This window comes from Strix aluco, chromosome 13 (genome assembly GCF_031877795.1).
Source record: "Strix aluco isolate bStrAlu1 chromosome 13, bStrAlu1.hap1, whole genome shotgun sequence".
NCBI lineage: Eukaryota > Metazoa > Chordata > Aves > Strigiformes > Strigidae > Strix > Strix aluco.
Genome location: NC_133943.1, coordinates 14081144 through 14087555, shown reverse-complemented (window position 1 = coordinate 14087555; position 6412 = coordinate 14081144).

The following is a 6412-nucleotide window of genomic DNA, read 5'->3' as shown; positions in this document are numbered from 1 at the left end:
ACTTTGTGTCACAGTAAATACTTCATGGTGAATGAATAGGTTGGCTGTGTTTTTTTCATGGTGGGTATCAGTAACAGTGGTATTTTCATAGCAGAGCACTGAAGATTATTATTATGAAGTACATAGAAACTCATTTCTTCCTCATTTTCAAAACTCGAGGTGATTCATAAGCTACAGAGTATAAGGAAAAAGCAGAGCAAGTGAAGAGGATAAATAGAACACAATGATGTGCAGTAAGAATGCTATGGGGCTGCTATACACCTGGGTTTCAAGTGGAAGTAGGTTTCTGACTAAGAAAAATACAAAAACCCCAAACTGAATCCTAAAGAGAGTACTGTGATAGAAGGATTGGAATCTCTCAGTAACATACATTACATAGGTAGGAGAAATAAGTAATTTTGTGGTTTAGAGGTAATGCCATGCTGCTTCTGCAAGCTAAGATAGAAATCAGATCCATGAGCATCTGTAGGCAAGAAATCACATAGAAGTCAATAATTTTAGTGGGAGGCTGTTGCACCACTACAGTAAAAGCATAAAACCCAACAGCTATGACTAACAAGAGGAGTAAGGGGAATAAATCATGACATGTTATAATAATGGAATTCTATCTGAGATTAGGGATTATACTGATGTTACTATCTAAATTTAAAAAAAATACATTTTTAACTGGAAAAGCTACAGTAATACCATAGTTAGTACCTGTGCAGGAACAGGAGGCTCCTCTTACTATTTTCTCTTTTCAAATGTTTTTTTCTTAGTACTATAGCTGAATGTACTACTAGTGATAGAATCTACTTGGGTTTATTCCAGTGCCCATGATATATATTATAAATACTTTATTTTATTACATTTAATTAAGCTTGGTTTATAGAAAATGGAGATTTCTATTAATATTTTCATATTGGTCCTCCCAAAGGAAAAGAAATTTCCTCAAATCCTTCAAATACCCAGGGTAGGAAGCTTCTGAAGTCCATCCGTGGTACCAGCCTCTAGAGGAGAGTACAGAAGTATCTGTTCCCATTATAGTGCATTAACAAAAATTCAGAGATTAGGAAAGACTGAAAAACTCATCTTTGTCATTGGGCTGAAGGTAACGGAGCAGGGAGTGGGAAGGAAGAAATGCAATACCATTGCACTAAGAGAGAACGAAAGACGAAGGATATGAAACAGTAGATTGAAAAGACATTTATTCTAATCGTTACATGGCTTTTAATAATACCAGCTATCTAATGCTGCTCTGCACTGCTAAACTCAGCACCTCATTAGTACTGTTGGTACTGTTCACATTTAAACTGCTACGAGATTCCTAGCAAGTCTCTTTACTCATCTTAATCTCCCACGTAACGGGATAGTTTATACTGTGGCAGGGCGACAGGGGACTCAGTTTGATTTGACTTCCCAAATATGTTTATATGTTTTCTCATAACCAAAAACTATAGTGAAGGTGCACCAGATGGCATTTAAACTAATATTAGTTGCTACTTGCTAGAAATATTTATGCTTCATTATTGAAAACTAAAGTCCCGACTCAACTTCTGTAATTTAACAGCATTCTCCCCTGGAAATTGCCTGACACATGGCATTTTCCAGAGGCAAAATAATTACTCTTTAGAATTACTTTTATCTACCTCCAGGACAGAAGTCATCAGTGGCAGAGATGAGTCGGTACTTAAGGCAGTGACTGAGCCTGGTATTAGCAACTGGGAATTTGCCACAATACTCCCTGTTTCACTGTTACTTTGTTAGCAGAGGATGCCCAGAACTTTCCCTCAACGTGTAAATGCAGTTCCTGCAAGGAGATTCAGGGCATTGTCATACCTGGAGTGAGACATCCTAGCCCTCCCAGTAAACTAACTAAACATTAAGAAACAAACGGTTGGATTTTAACCATTTGTGATCCTGAATAAGAACTGGGAACTAACCTTGAAAGAGAAACAAAACCAGAAATACTTTCTCATATTTTTAATGCTTGCCTATTGTTTCTTTTTTCTGTTAACTTTAACGATCAAGATAAGAAACTTACTTAATGTATACTCATTAGATTTAAATGCTAAGGCAAAAGCCCACAGAAATGCATTTGCAATTGAAATGTAATTTTCAGCAGAGAGAAGACTCTCAATTTAAGCAGTATTGGTTATTTACATGAAGTACCTAATCAGAAATTTTAAAAATGACATTGCATTACTTAGTTTATTAACAGCTTATATACATATTTTGAACATGAAGCACTTGTGATAACTACTCCAAATGAGATTCATGACTCAGAATCATTTGCTAAGGGATAGGATCAAACATTTCAATTGATAGAGGAAATCACAGGCAGCTTGAGAATGAAAAGAGGAAAAAGCAACTGACCATAGTTCATAACAGCTCTTAAAATGATTAAGAATTTACAAGTTAAATGTTGGCTAACTATGCTTGTTCAGTAGAAAAACAGCAAACATCAAAGTAAAATTTGCACTAGGACTTCAAACCCCACATTAGTCTGCGGTGGCTGCTAGCAACTTTTTTTTTTGCCATCGTTAGGCACTAAATACAGTTACAGGAAATGCTCTGCCAGGAGGGAGGAGAGACAGCCAGCCAAACTGCTGCCAGTGATCATGCCTTTTGGCTTGATATGAAAGGAGATAAGCAGAAGCTGTTCGTTTGCTCTTGGTAGTTAGGAAAGTAAATCTTTTTTTTAATCCTTTTTCCTTTCTACTTTTTCTACTATTCTTGTTCTCTGCCCTCTGAGAACTGATTTGGAATTTGACCTATGATAAGGGATAGGGAAGGAATTGGTCTTTTCTGTGTCCAGGCAGCCTAGCCTGTATTATAGCTAGCTGTCAGTCTCTCAGTCAGAGGACCGTACCCACATTTAGCTACTGTCCATCAGGGAAGACACAGAGCAGGTGCAGAGCTCTAGGAGAGATCTTAGACCTCAAGAAAAACAAAAACTGAAAAAATCACCCCTACCTTTGGGAGTAACTAAATGAAAGAGTAGGGAATTTTTTCAACCTAAAGATTAAGATGACCAAGTCACAAGAAGTTATGAGCTTAAAATATGGTAGTGGAGTTTCAGATATGATGAGAGAAAATTTTTTTAAGGCCGAAAAGATGAAGCATGAAAATGCAGTGTCTTTGGATTCTTCATCAGTGCCAATCTTTAAGAACAAATTAGATAAAAATTTCTTCGAAGTTCGTAGTTAGGCATAGCTGAGCCTGCTTTGGAGCAGGGGAATAGACTATATAACTTGAAGGAATCCCTTCTTCCCTTACTTTTTTTACTATGTTATGAATCTAATGTTGATTTTGTTGTCATTGTTCTGGTCAGCCCAAATGAGGGGAAAGACATTAAGCCATTTTCCTGCTTTGCTTTATTCTTTATCAAAACAATGAAATGCTTTCTCTGTGTCTTAAAGGAGGCATGTTTCTAATAAACTTTAACAGAGGTTTGGTATCTGTCAGCAGGAGTAATCTAATATCAAAGGATAGCTTTACAGAGTTATGAAAATACATATTTGTTCAAACACACAGAGAAAGTTTTCAAAAGCGTGCTGCTGAACAGGTTATATTGTACGAAGAGGTAAATGTTTTAAAAGGAGACAATTAGTATTCCCAAAGACTCTCTTTCTCCCGAATGGGTAGTGATATTTATGAAGCAATGGGAGTACTGATGCTTAGGCTTTTTTCCTGATATGTCTCTTAGCCAGTAAGTGAATTTTAGTGTGAACATAACAGCTCTGAAGTTGGCAGCTACATCTGTCTATCCATATACTGTACCAGCTATGGTCATCTTGGCACTATGTGGGAAGATGTATGAGTGGGCTAGAGAAAAGCTATCTTTTATGATAATTAAGTATAACAGCTTGGGAAAATGCCTTTCTGTGGAGTTGTCTGGACTGAAAGCAAGCCAGGCACATCAAAGGAACTAAATCCCTGACAAGGGGTTTGAAAAATAGGTCTGGGCACACAGAGGAACAAGAATCTGGCAAACATAGAAGGGAATTAAAGTCTAACGGATAATGTCCAAAAAAAGAAAATGTTTGAGAATGGACAGCTCTTTCCAGAATTCAGTTACTGCTTTAGTGAATGCTTTCTCTTAGAGTGGTTTCAGAATTGATATTTTCTGTCAGCCATTTCTCCTACACAGCTGCCACTTACTTTCTATTTATTTCTGGTTTTAATGAATCTCTTTGAAAATACCTTTTGAGAATTAGACTAGCTTGTATAGTTTCTCACCTGAATAAAATCTTTTCATGTGTCAGGAACAGTAATAAAGGATGAAGGCTTGGAGTTGGGAAGCTGGTATCTTTTTCTTATTTGTTTTCTTAGGAGACTTCAAAACCAGATCAGACATAAGAGGGCAAGGAAAGTAGTAGGAAGAGGTTCAGGAGCAGCAGACTACACTTTTTGAGAAGGTAATTCAAGTAAAATCATCAGAGTTTTGGTCAAGGAATTGAATTTGGCATCATTTTTGGGTCATGCCACAGTATTTTTGCCTGTGAAAGTAGAAGTAAGAAGTGATGCTTGAATTGAAGATGCTGAAACAGTAGCAGTGCAATGAGGGAGACATCTAAATATGCCTTCCTCCTCAACATTAAACATTAAAAAATATATACTCCACAGGACTTGCTTTTAAATCTCTGTTTCATTTGATTGTGCTGGTTGTGGGTAAAATGACTAAAAAGAGAACTTGAAAAACAAGTTAGAAAACTGACTTGCTATGTTACTTGCAGTAGTTCTGACTGTGGAGAAGCAAACAGGAAAACTGTGTTTTTATTTATCCAGTTTATTTTGCTGAGCTTCCATTTAGACCTGCAAGCCTTCCTCTTGTCACCAATGTATAATTTTTAGTGTGTTTGTGCTTATGTGTAAGGGCATTGTACTTAATCAGTTAAGGCAACATGGTTCAAACCCAATCTTCTGGGATTTTAAAACTTTTTTCTTTAAATATTCTCATTGCTTCTTTTCTTTTCCCCCCAAAATGACACCCTATTCTTTTTACCCAGTAGTTTTTCATTCATATCCATTCCATTACAAAAGTATTTTAGGCAACTTTCCAGAATCTTTTAGGTTTTTATTGGCAGTGCTTATTAGTGATAATTTCTCCAGCAGGTCCCTTTCTTCTATCCTGCATCAGTAATAATTTTTAATACCTACCTGTTACTGATCACTTGGCCCAAAACTTATCGGGGTCACTTTTAGTGACCTGGATTTCAAATCTGAAGGCAGTAGAAACTGTGGGGCTCAGAAGCTATGAAAAATGAAGACAAAATTAGGTAGCTTGAACATAGTCTTCTTAAGCTTTCATCTGCAAAAAAAATTTCAATTCTGTCTCCAAAAAACACTGCAGTGACTTGTCTTTCTGACTACAGTCCATTTTGTAGTATGAGTTCCAGGCAAGGCACCAGCAGACCTGTCAATACTCTCCTGCCCTTTCTAGGTCACTGACAGCACAGTAACTTGTGATTTTCAGTCTCTCTCTAATGGATTCATACACAGTTAATTACAAAGAGCCATTTTCCTGGACTACAGCCAGAGTGTAAAGCTTTCTGAAAACCACTTTTCTATGTGTATCTGAGCTTTTTGCCCCCAAAAGGTGAGGACTGTGAAGCTTGCTGTTCGTCCACAGAGCAGATGGTAGCAGTGCCAATTTCTATAGGACCAGCTTACATGAACACTGACATGGAGGATCAGTCTTTCGGAATGAAAGGTTAATTAAATGTCTTATGCTTTTGAGTCCTACTTTTTCTAACGATAGTGTTGATTTAGTCTCACTACAATTTTGAATAAAGCCAACTTGCCTGCAGCAGCACTTACCATGTATCTCCATTATCTTTCAGAAGTCTAGAAGCCAGACTCTGCAATTCAGCTAGACCTATTTTATTCTATTTTCTAGTGAAAAGTAGCCTTCAAGTTTGAAATATTCACACTGCATGAGACAACTTTGGCTCAGCAGAGATACTATAGAGGCATGTTCTTCATCAGCAAAATGCTTTGTGCGTAGTAGGAATTAAGGAGAGAATATGGTTAACATCTTTTTGAGTATAATTTTTGGCTTGAAAATGGAGAAGAAAGGCATAGTAGATTTGTTTTCAGTTGTATTTACTTACATAATATGATAATATTTTGGAGACAGAAGACTGAACTGGCTACTCCCTAAAATTTGTTTTTTGTTTAAACATAATTCTGGTTCACTGAGGCTAAAGCTTCAGACAGGAGTATAATTATTGATTAAGTTTTCAGCAATAAACCTTTGAAAGACCTATTGTAGATTCTCTGGTGGTGCAACTCCTCACCCTCTCTTGGGCTGCTCAGTGCTTAGTGGAGTTTTCCGCTCTGGGTCACATGCCAACTCAAGACGAATAGGGAAAGGAAGTGAACCAGAACGTAAAGGCACTCCCTTAATGCTCCTGACTCCTATTTTCCC